This window comes from Callithrix jacchus, chromosome 14 (assembly GCF_049354715.1).
Source record: "Callithrix jacchus isolate 240 chromosome 14, calJac240_pri, whole genome shotgun sequence".
In the NCBI taxonomy this organism is placed as follows: domain Eukaryota; kingdom Metazoa; phylum Chordata; class Mammalia; order Primates; family Cebidae; genus Callithrix; species Callithrix jacchus.
In genome coordinates, this window is record NC_133515.1 from 56794051 (window position 1) to 56808814 (window position 14764).

General features: G+C 33.4%; 1 long non-coding RNA gene across 3 annotated transcripts in view; it reads left to right on the top strand.

The window, feature by feature from the left end:
- The window catches only part of LOC108588232 (uncharacterized), a 638370-nt gene that overhangs the window by 571865 nt on the left and 51741 nt on the right, over positions 1–14764 (top strand). For 2 of the 3 annotated variants that reach the window (XR_013526098.1, XR_013526097.1), the window contains exon 4: positions 13721–13790. This is a non-coding gene — a long non-coding RNA (uncharacterized LOC108588232). Of the gene's footprint in view, positions 1–8845; positions 8874–13720; positions 13791–14764 lie in introns of all 3 variants that reach the window. The other variant, XR_013526099.1, reaches the window with a different exon arrangement.

Here is a 14764-nt window from a genome sequence, read left to right on the forward strand (position 1 = left end):
GTCAGATTCACCAGGGTTGAAATGAAGGAGAAAATACTAAGGGCAGCCAAAGAGAAAGGTCGGGTGACCCACAAAGGGAAGCCCATCAGACTCACAGCAGATCTCTCGGCAGAAACTCTACAAGCAAGAAGAGAGTGGGGGCCAATATTCAACATCCTTAAGGAAAAGAACTTTCAACACAGAATTTCATATCCAGCCAAACTGAACTTCATAAGTGAAGGAAAAGTAAAATCCTTTGCAAACAAGCAAGTACTCAGAGATTTTGTCACCACCAGGCCTGCTCTACAAGAACTCCTGAAAGAGGCATTACACATAGAAAGGAACAACCAGTAACAGTCATACCAGAAATATACCAAATGCTAAAGAACATCAATAAAATGAAGAATCTGCATCAACTAATGGGCAAAACAGTGAGCTAGCATCAAAATGGCAGTATCAAATTCACACATAACAATATTAACCCTAAATGTAAATGGGCTAAATGCACCAATCAAAAGACACAGACTGGCAAATTGGATAAAAAGCCAAAACCCATTGATGTGCTGCATCCAGGAAACCCATCTCACATGCAAGGATACACAAAGGCTCAAAATAAAGAGATGGAGGAAGATTTACCAAGCAAATGGAGAGCAACAAAAAGCAGGAGTTGCAATTCTTGTCTCTGATAAAATAGACTTTAAAGCAACGAAGATCAAAAGAGACAAAGAAGGTCATTACATAATGGTAAAAGGGTCAATACAACAAGAAGAGCTAACGATCCTAAATATATATAGACCCAATACAGGAGCACGCAGATATATAAGGCAAGTTCTTAATGACTTACAAAGAGACTTAGACTCCCACACAATAATAGTGGGAGACTTTAACACTCCACTGTCAGTATTAGACAGATCAACCAGACAGAAAATTAACAAGGATATCCAGGGCTTGAACTCAGACCTGGAACAAGCAAACCTGATAGACATTTATGGAACTCTCCATCCCAAATCCACAGAATATACATTCTTCTCAGCACCACATCACACCTGCTCTAAAATTGACCACATAATTGGAAGTAAAGCACTCCTCAGAAAATGCAAAACAACTGAAATCATAACAAACAATCTCTCGGATCATAGTGCAATCAACTTAGAACTCAGAATTCAGAAACTAACTCAGAACCACACAGCTTCTTGGAAACTGAACAACTGGCTCGTGAATGTTGATTGGATAAACAATTAAATGAAGGCAGAAATAAAGAAGTTCTTTGAAACCAATGAGAATGAAGACACAACATACCAGAATCTCTGGGACACATTTAAAGCAGCCTCCAGAGGAAAACATATAGCAATAAGTGCCCACATGAGAAGAGTGGAGAGATCCAAAATTGACACCTATTGTCAAAATTGAAAGAGCTAGAGGAGCAAGATCAAAAAAACTCAAAACCTAGCAGAAGACAAGAAATAACTATGACAGAGCAGAACTGAAGGAGATTGAGACACGAAAAACCCTTAAAAAATCAATAAATCCAAGAGCTGGTTTTTTTGAAAAGATCAACAAATAGACCACTAGCCAGACTGATAAAAAAGAAAAGAGAGAACAACCGAATAGATGCAATAAAAAACGACAAATGGAAAATAACCACAGATTCCACAGAAATTCAAACCAACATCAGAGAATGTTACAAACAACTCTATGCACATGAACTAGTAAACCTGGAAGAATGGATAAATTCCTGGACTCCTGCAACCTCCCAAGCCTAAACCAGGAGGAAGCCAAAACTATGAATACACCAATAACAAGGTCTGAAGTCGAGGCAGCAATTAAGAGCCTACCACACAAAAAAAGCCCAGGTCCAGATGGGTTCACAGCCGAATTCTACCAGACACACAAAGAGGAGCTGGTACCATTCCTTCTGAAACTATTCCAAATAATCCAAAAAGAGGGAATCCTTCCCAAATCATTTTATGAGACCAACATCATCCTGATACCAAAACCTGGCAGAGACTCAGCCTGAAAAGAAAACTTCAGGCCAATATCCATGATGAACATAGATGCAAAAATCTTCAATAAAATACTGGCAAACCGATTGCAACAGTACATCAAAAAACTTATCCATTATGATCAGGTAGGATTCATCCCTAGGATGCAAGGCTGGTTCAACATACACAAGTCTATGAACATAATTCACCACATAAACAGAACCAAAACCAAAAACCACATGATTATCTCAATTGATGCAGAGAAGGCATTTGAAAAAAATTCAACAGCCCTTTATGCTAAATACCCTCAATAAACTCGGTATTGATGGAACATATCTCAAAGTAATAAAAGCTATTTACGACAAACCAACAGCCAATATCATACTTAATGGGCAAAAACTGGAAGCATTCCCTTTGAAATCCGGCACTAGACATGGATGCCCTCTCTCATTACTCCTATTTAATATAGTACTGGAAGTTCTAGCCAGAGCAATCAGGCAAGAAAAAGAAATAAAGTGCATTCAAATAGGAAAGGTGGAAGCGAAATTGTCTCTATTTGCAGATGACATGATAGTATACCTAGAAGACCCTATCACCTCAGTCGAAAAACTCCTGAAACTGATTAGCAACTTCAGGAATGTCTCAGGATACAAAATCAATGTGCAAAAATCACAAGCATTCCTATACACAAATAACAGACTTAAAGAGAGCCAAATCAAGAATGAACTGCCATTCACAATTGCTACAAAAAGAATAAAATACCTAGGAATTCAACTTACAAGGAACGTAAGGGACCTCTTCAAGGAAAACTACAAACCACTGCTCAACAAAATAAGAGAGGACACAAACAGATGGAGAAACATTCCATGTTCATGGGTTAGGAAGAATCAATATCGTGAAAATGGCTATACTGCCCCAATTAATTTACAGAATCAATGCTATCCCCATGAAGCTACCACTGACTTTCTTCACAGAACTGGAAAAAACCACCATGAACTTCATATGGAACCAAAAGAGAGCCCGCATAGCCAAGTCAATTCTAAGCAAAAAGAACACAGCAGGATGCATCACACTCCTGGACTTCAAAGTATACTACAAGGCTACAGTAATCAAAACAGCATGGTACTGGTACCAAAACAGAGATATAGACCAATGGAACAAAACAGAGGCACTGGAGGCAACACAACCTATCTACAACTATACAATCTTTGATAAACCTGACAAAGCAAGCAAGTGGGAAAGGATTCCCTGTTTAACAAATGGTGTTGGGAAAACTGGCTAGCCATGTGCAGAAAGCAGAAACTGGACCCCTTCCTGACACCTTACACTAAAATTAACTCCATATGGATTCACGACTTAAACATAAGACCTGGCACCATAAAAACTCTAGAAGAAAATCTAGGCAAAACCATTCAGGACATAGGAGTAGGCAAGGACTTCATGACCAAAACACCAAAAGCATTGGCAGCAAAAGCCAAAATAGACAAATGGGACCTAATCAAACTCCACAGCTTCTGCATGGCAAAAGAAACTGTCACTAGAGTAAATCGGCAACCAACAGAATGGGAAAAATTTTTTGCAGTTTACCCATCTGACAAAGGGCTGATATTCAGAATTTACAAAGAACTCAAAAGATTTACAGGAAAAAAACAAACAAGCCCATTCAAAATTGGGCAAAGGATATGAACAAATACTTTACAAAAGAAGACAAACGTGAGGCCAACAAACATATAAAAAATGCTCATCATCACTGGTCATTAGAGAGATGCAAATCAAAACCACATTGAGATACCATCTCACGCCAGTTAGAATGGCAATCATTAAAAAATCTGGAGACAACAGATGCTGGAGAGGATGTGGAGAAATAGGAACACTTTTACACTGTTGGTGGGAGTGTAAATTAGTTCAACCATTGTGGAAGACAGTGTGGTGATTCCTCAAGGCCTTAGAAATAGAAATTCCATTTGACCCAGCAATCCCATTACTGGGTATATATCCAAAGGACTATAAATCATTCTACTATAAGGACAGATGCACACGAATGTTCATTGCAGCACTGTTTACAATAGCGAAGACCTGGAACCAACCCAAATGCTCATCAATGATAGACTGGACTGGGAAAATGTGGCACATATACACCATGGAATATTATGCAGCAATCAAAAATGATGAGTTCATGTCCTTTGTAGGGACATGGATGAATCTGGAGAACATCATTCTCAGCAAACTGACACAAGAACAGAAAATGAAATTCCGCATATTCTTACTCATAGGCGGGTGAGGAAAAATGAGAACACATGGACACAGGGAAGGGAGTACTATACACTGGGGTCTATTGGGGGGAATAGGTGAGGGACAGTGGGGGTGGAGCTGGGGAGGGATAGCCTGGGGAGAAATGCCAAATGTGGATGAAGGGGAGGAAGGCAGCAAAACACACTGCCATGTGTGTACTTATGCAACTATCTTTCATGTTCTGCACATGTACCCCAAAAGCTAAAATGCAATAAAAAGAAGAAGAAAAAAAAATATTTAACTATATGGGAATGTGATGCATGCCTTTAGTCCCTGCTACCTGGGTGGCTGAGGCAAGAGGGTCACTTAAGCCTGGGAATTCAAGGCTACAGTGAGCCATGATCACACCACTGCACTGCAGCCCGGGCAATAGAGTGAGATTCTGTCTCAACAAGGAATAATAATTTAACAAATTAAAATATTTTAATCAGAGAAAATGGAGAATATTTCCACATACTCTCAAGTCAATTGACTATTATAAAACTAAAGAGCATTTATTTAGATAACATCTTACATTTTTGGAATATCTGAGGATAAATTATAAACATGTAGTTAGTCAAGTCCTTTCACACTTAACATCATACTTTTCTCATTCTTTTTTCCTCATAGGTAGAAGTTTACTTTTCTCTCTTTTTTTAACGTTTTCCTATACTACCAAATAGATATGAATTCCAAGATAATTATGCTTGCTAATAATTTGCACTTACAAGATATGTCAGAATATGTAAATGAGCTTTTTCCTCTGAAAGCACTTTTGACTATCTTGGAGTGTTCAGGAAACTTTTTCTATTACCCTCTCAAAATGGATAAAGCTAAGATACCTGTTAAATTATTTCCAGGGAAGGTTTATTTGTATATATAGCTTGTAGAAGCAAAAGTGTATGCTGTACAAGAAGCAAAATGTACTTGATCACCATTTCCTAGATATTTTCTAAGAGATTTAAACTATGCTCATTACATGGGTAACAGGTTTATTCATATACCAACCCTAGGTTACACACAGTTTAGCCATGTAACAAACCTGCACATATACTCGCTGAACCTAAAATAATAAAATAAATTAAATAGATAATAGATGGATGATACATAGATAAATAGATATATAGATACATAGATACATAGATAGATGCATAGAACTGACAAGGGACATAAAGTTCCTGAGAATCAGATTCTCAGGACTAAATATGAGCTAAATTTCTTTCCAAAAGACACAAATTCAAATTTTCCCTTGATACTTTTTGAGAAATTTGGTTATTAACATAGAGAGGTAAAACAGGGTGTATAAAGTAGGAAAACGTAGAGGCTTTATTAAAAAACATCTTTTTTTTTTTAAATTTTTTATTGGATTATAGGTTTTGGGGTACATGAGCAGAGCATGCAAGAAAGTTGCGTAGGTACACACATGGCAGTGTGCTTTGCTTTTCTTCTCCCCTTCACCCACATTTGGCATCTTGAATGTTACCTTGTCTAAGTGTAGTGTCACGTAAGAGGAGTACATTCTGTTAAGAATACTCTATTTGGTTTTTCTTTACTAACTTTGGTTGTAATATAACCTAACTTGCTTTTCAGCCTAGAGATTTTAATTGCCTCATTAATGTACCATCGGACATTAAAGGGTCAGAGTAAATTACCTCAAGGGGCTTATAATTACCTTTCCCATCTGATCCCTGCTCCCAACCTGGAGATAGTCAAACCAGTGTCAATGTGATCATCGTTGCCATGAGCATTCCAAAATAACATTCTAACCTTTCAGAAATAGTAATTTCCCACCAGCAAAATGTAGTTCTTTTAAAAAAGTTAATAAGGCATATTTTATTTTTTATTTCCAAATATAATCTCAGGAAGCTTTATATTTTAAGAAATTATTGTATTTCTTTCTTAGTAAATCTTAGCTACTTATTTCAACACTAATATATATAGTTTGGCTTTCTAGAGAACATATATATGTCTTAATCTCATTCTTATCACTTGACATGTAAACATTTATGTAAAAGTTGACATTTGTCAAGATGATCATAGAGTAAACAACAACAACAAAAAGACACGGAAAATAAGAAAAAATGAGATTAAAAAAAAAGAAAATTGCTTCCTTCAACACTGAATCCCCTTGAGGTTGTTGGAGCTATATCAAATTGAGTAGGTGATTTCTCAAAGATCTATTTGTGATTTCACCTTTTCTTGGAAAATGAAAAATGTGAATGTGGATGTTATCCTATACATTAAGAATTTTCTTAGTGTATTAATCGACATTCTTTGATTACAAGTTCAAACTCCATGTGAGATAATTTAAATGTAATAGAAAAAAAATTAAGATACCGGGGGTTTTCACTGAAATCAAATATAGAAATATACTTGGGGTTTCTTATACTTTTAAATACTTACATTTACTTAACACTGTATCCTGAAATTAGTCCCTATGAGCTAATGTGAATCTTTCTAATTATTATTACTTCATAATTGTTGGTTTATCCTGTTTCCTACAAATATCAGTATTTTTCTAATATTTGCTTTTACATACAATACCATTGCAAATAACTTTGAACATATGTTATTTCATAGTATGAAGTAGCTAACATAAATTTTTAGAAGTAGCAAAGGGTAATTTTGTGTTAGTTGCCAAATTTCTCATATGTGTTGTCCAACTTTTCACTCCCACATGAACAAATGAGATGACTATTTTCTTATAACATATCAAGAGAGCATGTTGTTTAGTTTTAAACTTTTTGCTAATTTTGTGAGAAATGAGATGTAAGTCTAATTTTAATCTTCATATTTTATTATGAGAAAAGTTGAATGTTTTTTAAATGTTCAAATGTTAGCTTTTTTGAATGTAAATCTTATTTTGTAAACTGTTTCCTCATGGGTTTGTATATTTGAGGATCTACTTATCTATGAGATTTTGTTTTAAAAGATTTAAAAATGCTCATTATATATCAAGTAGATTAGCCTTTTTCTCCTCTTAATGTAATATTAGTGGAAAATATTTCCTCTTTTTTTCTTTTGACTTTGCTTATGACTTTTTCTATGAAAATATTTTTTCAAGTAGTTAAATTATAAATTTTTATTGCTTGTGGATTTTAACAACAAAAAAAGGAAATGCCTTCTTCCACCACAGTAATAAATTATCATTTTTTTCTCTTCTGCTTGGTATTTATATTTCAGATCTATTTGGAAATTTTTCTTTAGAATTATATCAGGTGTGAATTCACTCTTAATGTTATCCAGCCGACTCCTTATGTTTCAAAACTTGGTGAATTTTAAAAACTACTAAACACCTAACTGATGTGAGATGCCTCCTTTACCATGTACTAAAATTTAATATGCACATTGGCCTATATTTGGAATGTCTGTTCTGTTCAAGTGGTTTCTTGGTATATTTCTGCATTAGTATGTTCTTTTAATTATAGGGAGTTTGTATGTACTATATTTAGTTCTCTTATTCTTTATTGCTTTTCTTCTTTTGAATTTTCATACATATACTTAGAGGCTTATTTTCCCACATACACTTCTTTTCTTTTTATTGTAGAAGGAATTGTTAACATAAGACCTACCCTCCTAAGACACATTTAAGTGCACAACATAATATTACTAAATACAGGCAAAATATTGAACAGCAAATCTCTAGAACATATTCACCTTGTATAATTAAAACTTTATATCTCTTTATATTCTTTATATACCCTTTATATATGTATATATCCTATGTGTTATATCCTATATATACCTCTATATCCTTTCATATATTGAAGAGCAACTCCCCAGTTGCCTTCAACTTAGGCCCTGACAACCACAATTCCGCTCTCTGTGTCTGACTTGATTATTTTAGTTACATCACAGAAGTGAAATCATGAAGTATTTCTCCTGTGACTGGCTAATTTTACTTAACATAATGTGCTTCAGCCTCCTCTATGTTCCTCAAAATGGCAGAGTTCAATTTTTTTAAGGGTGAATAAAATTTCATTCTATGTATACAATGCAATATATCTATTCATCTATCCATGGATATTTAGATTTTCTCCATATCTTGGCCATTGTGAATAACACTGCAGTGAGCATGAGATTAGAGATATCTCTTTAATATACTGATTTGAATTATTTGTATATATATTCAGAAGTGAAATTGCTAGGTTATAAATTAGTTCTATTTAAACATTGTTGAGGAATCTCCATATTGTTTCTATAGTTGCTGAAACATTTTATATTTCAACCAGAAAGGTACAAGGATTCCAATTTCTCCACATCCTCACAAATACTTTTTATTTCCTTTTATAATGGTCATCCTAACAAGTGTGAGGTGACATATTATTGTGGTTTAGATTTGCACTTTCCTGATTGTAAGTTATGTTGAGCATCTTTTCACATATCTGTAGACCATGTGTATGTCTTTGGAAAAATGTCTGTTCAAATGTTTTGCCCATTTTATAATAAAGTTATTTGGATTTGTTTTTTGTTTTAGTATTAGTTATAATCATTTTTAATATATTTTGAATATTAACTCTTCTCTCTCTCTCTCTCTCTCTCTCTCTCTCTCTCTCTCTCTTTCTCTCTCTCTCTCTCTCTCTCTCTCTCTTAATCTCTCTCGCTTCTTTTAGTTCCAGGATACATGTGCAGAATGTGCAGGTTTGTTACATAGGTATACATGTGTCACAGTAGTTTGCTGTACCTATCAAACCATCATCCAGATTTTATGTCCTGCATGCATTAGATATTTGTTCTAAAACTCTCTCTCCACTTTCCACCCACCCCACAATAGGCCTTGGTGTGTTTTGTTCCCTTCCCTGTGTCCACGTGTTCTCATTGTTCAACTTCCACTTATGAGTAAAAACGTGTGTTTGGTTTTCTGTTCCTGTGTTAGTTTGCTGAGAATGATGGCTTCCAGCTTCATTCATGTCCCTGCAAAGGACATGATCTCATTCTTCTCATGGTTGCATAGTATGCTATGGTGTATATGTGCCACATTTTCTTTATCCAGCCTATCATTGGTAGGCATTTGGGTTGGTTCTAAGTCTTTGCTATTGTAAATAGTGCTGCAATAAATACATGTGTGCATGTGTCTTTATAGTAGAATAATTTATAATCCTTTGGGTATATACCCAGTAATGGGATTGCCAGGTCGAGTGGTATTTCTGGTTCTAGATCCTTGAGTAATCGCTGCACTGTCTTTCACAATGGTTAAACTAATTTACACTCTCACCAACAGTGTTGAAGCATTTCTATTTCTCCACAGCCCCAGCAACATCTATTGTTTTCTGAATTTTTAATAATCATTATTCTCACTGGTGTGAGATAGTATCTCATTGTGGTTTTGATGTGCTCTTTTTTGCATATGTTTTTTGGCCACATAAGTGTCTTCTTCTAAGAAACATCTATTCATATCCTTTGCACACATTTTCATGGGATTGTTTGTTCTTTTCTTGTAAATTTGTTTTAGTTCTTAGTAGATTCTGTATATTAGACATTTGTCAGTGGGTAGATTGCAAAAATTTTCCCCATTCTTTAGGTTGCCTGTTCACCCTGATGCTAGTTTCTTTTACTGTGCTGAAGTTCTTTAGTTTAATCCATTTATCAATTTTGGCTTTTGTTGCAATTGCTCTTGGTGTCATGAAGTCTTTTCCCATGCTTGTGTCCTGAATGGTATTGCCTAGGTTTTCTTCGATGGCTTTATGATTTGGGGTTTTACATTTCATCCATCCTGAGTTATCGTTTGTATAAGTTTAAAGGAAGGGGTTCAGTTTTGGTGTTCTCTATATGGCTAGCCAGTTTTCACAGCAACATTTATTGAATAGGGAATCCTCTCCCCATTACTTGTTTTTGTCAGGTTTGTTGAAGATCAAATAGTTGTAGATGTGTGATGTTATTTCTGAGGTCTCTGTTCTGTTCCATTGGACTATATATCTGTTTTGATACTAGTACCATGCTGTTTTGGTTACTGTAGCCTCAGAGCATAGTTTGAAGTCAGATAGGGTGATGCCTTCAGTTTTGTTCATTTGCTTTGAATTTTGTTCATTGGCTATATAGCCTTTTTGATTCCATATAAAATTTAAAGTAGTTTTTTCTGATTATGTGGAGAAAGTCACTAGTAGCTTGATGAGAATAGCATTGAATCTATAAATTACTTTAGGCAGTATGACCATTTTTACAATATTAATTCTTCCTATCCATGAGCATGGAATATTTGCCATTTGTTTCTATCCTCTCTTATGTCCTTGCAGTGATTTGTAGTTCTTGAAGAGATCCTTCAAGTCCTTTGTAAGTTGTTTTTATAGGTATTTTATTCTCTTTGTAGCAGTTATAAATGTTAACTCTTTATGAGATATATGACTTGCAAATACTTTTTCCCACTCTGGCGATTGCCTTTACTTTGTTTATTGTTTCCTTTGCTTTGCAGATGACTTTTAGTTTGATATAGTTCCAGTGTCTTTTTTTTTTTTTATTACTTTAGTTTCTTGTTCTTTTTGTCTCATATTCAAGAAATTATTGTCTGGACCAATGCCATAAATCTTTTTCTCTCTCTTATTCTAAGATTTTTCGACTTTTAAGATTTCTGTTTAAATCTTTAATAAACTTTGACCTGACTTTTGTGTATAATGCAAAAAAGTAGCCCAATTTCATTATTTTGTGTGTAGATACACAGTTTTCCCATGACCATTTGTTGAAGATACTATTCTTTCCTCATTGTGTATTCTTAGTGTCAACCTTGTCAAAGATTAATTGATAGAATAAGGGTAAGGTTTATTTCTTAGATATCTATTCTATTCTGTTCCATCAATCCATATGTCTGTTTTTTATGCCATTGCCATACTACTTTTACTACTGTTGCTTTGGAATATATTCTGAAGTCAGAATTGTGATACCTTCAGCTTTGTTTTTCTTTCTCAAGATTACTTTGGCTATCTAGGGTCTTTTGTGCTTCCATATGCATTTTAGAATTATTTTTCTATCACTGTGAAAATGTAATTGATATTTTGATAGGAAACACATTGAATCTATAGATAGCTTTGGATATTATATGGAGTGTTAACAAAATTAAGTCTTCTAATTTATGAAAACAGGATATCTTTCCATTGATTTGTATCTCCTCTAATTTTTTTCATCAGAGTTTTGTAATTCTTAATGTACAAGTCTTTTACTATGTGGGTAATATATTTTTAATTTCAGGTCATACATGATATCCACTTGACGTCACTGATGATGCTAACTTTAATTGTTTGGTTAAGGCAATACTTGTTACGTTTCTTATCTGTAGAGTTATTATTTGGTTCTTTGCCTACTGTGTTCATTGACAATGAGTCCTCTCAAGGGAAGTGGGAACTGCTGAACTCTACTTGTATTATTTGAAATTTTTCTATACAGAATATTTGTTACTTCTATACAGAATATTGGCGACCTTAAATATTGCCATGTTTTGTGAATATTCAGAGTCATTTATTGTGATATGTAGGTGTATGGACATTTACAATTCGTGTATATACTGTCATTACCTCCTAGGGTAAATTTTCATGATTGTATTTTTTTTAAGAGATTATTTATTTCATCAAACATTCTTACATAGATTTTCAAATGTTTTTACATAGATTTCTGTGAAACAGGTCTATCTTGTCTATCAATTTGTAATTGTCATTCTTTAATAGTTATTTCCTTTAATTTACTTTAGTTATTTTTTTTAATTTAGTTATTCCCTACACTTGTACTTTGTTTTTACTTGATTGAATTATTTATTTATTTTTGCCTATTTATTGACTGAAAAACTATGTTTTTGCTTTTATGTTTTCATTTCTACTCCTTTTTCTCGCTTTTATCTCATTCGTTCCTGTACTTTTTATATCAAATTTTTCCCTTTTTGTAGTCTAATTGCTTGTTCATTTATTTCACATTTTGAGAAGAAAATGTTTTCAATTATTTTATTTAGCTTTCATTTATATTAGTATTTAAGGCTACAAATTCTCCTATGATCACTTCTTTAGTTGGACCACAAAAATGTTGTAATTTGTAGGGTTTCAAGATCACTAATTTTATGAAATTCTCTACATTTTATTTTAGTCATCATTTATACAAAGGTTGGTTAATAATGATTTTAAAATATTACACAAAGAAGGATCATTTCATTTATGTTTTTTCATCCCTTTTTATTGCTTTGAGATGATATAATGTTGACATTTTCTCTTATTCCCAGAAATTATAGAGGTATTTTAGAGGTTGCCATGTTTTGTAAATGGTCAGAGTATGTTTATAAACTGTTATTTATTATCAAATTATAAAATTCAAGACTTACCTTATTTGTGATATTGTTTGAGGTCACTTGACCTTTCATGAAGTGATTGCAATCTCTATTTGTGGTTTTGTTTTTATTAATCCCTGATTTTAAAAATATTTTTTCTTTCTATATTTGTTGCATAGGCATAGATATTGATAATTCTTATATATCTGCTGTGAATTGCAGTCTTAATCATTATTAAATGACATTTGTTGCCTCATTTCATGCTTTTTGTCTTGAATTGGTCTTTCTCTGTTATCAGGACCAAAACCACTCTTTTCTTAATGTTTGCATTTTCCTGGTAGACTTATTCTGCCACAGCCCCCAATTCCTGCCCACCACACCTTTTGCAAAATCTTTTTAAATAGATTTATTTAGTCTATCTGCAGTAGCAATTATAGGGCATTTAACTGGGCTTCTCTTTGTATCCAGATCAGAAAACCTTTTTCTGTTAATAGATTTAGTAAGTCTATTTGTATTTATCCTGTGACTATTGTGTTCGAACTAAGATTTATGTATTACAGCTATGTAGATTTTGTTATGTTTATTATGTTTGATTCTGTTTTTGCTAAATTGGACATTTAATTTGGAATCTGGAGGATTTGTAGTTTTAACTAGTTATTATCTTTATATTAATGACTTTTATATTTCTCTTAGTCTTTCTCTTTCTGTTTCTCCTCTTCTTCATTCTTTTCCTTTTTCTTCTTTTTTTAACTTGAACATATTATTTGGTTTATTAATTTTAAATTTTTTTTATTACCGACCTAATATCTATGCACAATGGAATACTTGTAAATCTTTACCAACTGATATTCACAGGAGTTGGGAGAGAAAAAGCTATGGTGTGTTGATTTCAATGATGGAAATATTCCCACTATGGCCTATGTCAAGCAACCAACATGATGTCACTAAATGCATTCAGGGACAGAAAGACAAATTTGCATAATCACTTCTTTCAAACTCATCTGAGCCCACTTCAGTATACCATTCTTTGTGCATATCCAAAAATTCATCCTACTTTCCCTTCTTTCTTTCTTATTTCTCCCCCATTTTGGGGGCTATATCATTTCTACTTTATACATAAATACATAACATTTACATATAGTCCACTTTGATTTTAGATTAATACTTAAAATTCAAAGAGTTTAACATTTATTATCAGCCCCCTCTGACCACTTTTCTTTCTTTCTTTTTTTTTTTTTGAAACCTCCAGGTAACCTGTGATGGGAGCAAGCTCATCCTCAGAAGCCTCAAGGCAGAGTGTTCCTCCTGAGTCTTTTCAGGTCTTAAGCTATCTTTTTGTAGACTTCATATCATACAGATTGATCACATATAAGAATTTTAGTTCAAACTTTCTTGAGTTGTTTAAAATTATTGCATTTTCTAATAGTGAGTTAGTTATATATCTACAAAATAAAAATTATTTTTTCTTTATTATTACATTTTTTACTTAGAATATTCTCAGAATTGGCTGAAATATTTCAGTTATTCCCAAGTACACAGAACTTTCAAAGATCAGTGCAGAATTTCCTTTATTTTTAAAAGTTTTTAATTACATGTTTTACATATTAGTTATTTTCCATAATACTTTTTACTATTTAGGCTCTCTAATTAAATATATGTTGGATAAATTTAGCTTGTTTATGCAGCTATCATTTTTTTATGACCACATTCATTTTTATTTAACATTTCTACTTTTAACTACTGATTCACATATTAAATTTTTTTGACTTTTTCTATCAAATCTAACCTTTCTTATTATTCTTTTAATATTTCTGAAATAATTTTGTTTTTTCCTCAATTTCTTTCCTTTTTCTTCACTTTTGATTTTGATTTTTAAAAATTTTTATTTGAAATGTGTGGCCTTTTATATTTGTATGTTTCTGTTTATGCATATTTAAATCAGGTAGAATTGTCATGCTAAAGGTTTTTCTGCTTCATAGTGGAAGTTGACGAAGAATCTTTAAATTTTCATGGTCTGTTTCTTCTACTGCTATTTATTAATATTGCCTGGTGTTCAGTACCTTTCTAAGTATTTCATATTTTTCTGCACCAGCAGTAAAAGGAATGGCGTGAGATAGGGGTTTAACAGTTTTCTAACATTCAGAGGTGTGCTTTACTGTTGGTTAAGTGAAGTGCAGTTACTATACCAAATGGACCCCTTTTATGGCTAGGGGAGGATTTATTCTTTCACAGGAGTGTGGTTCTTTACTGTGGTTTCTTTCTTTGTTTCTGCTAACACCAAGCACCCCAGGAT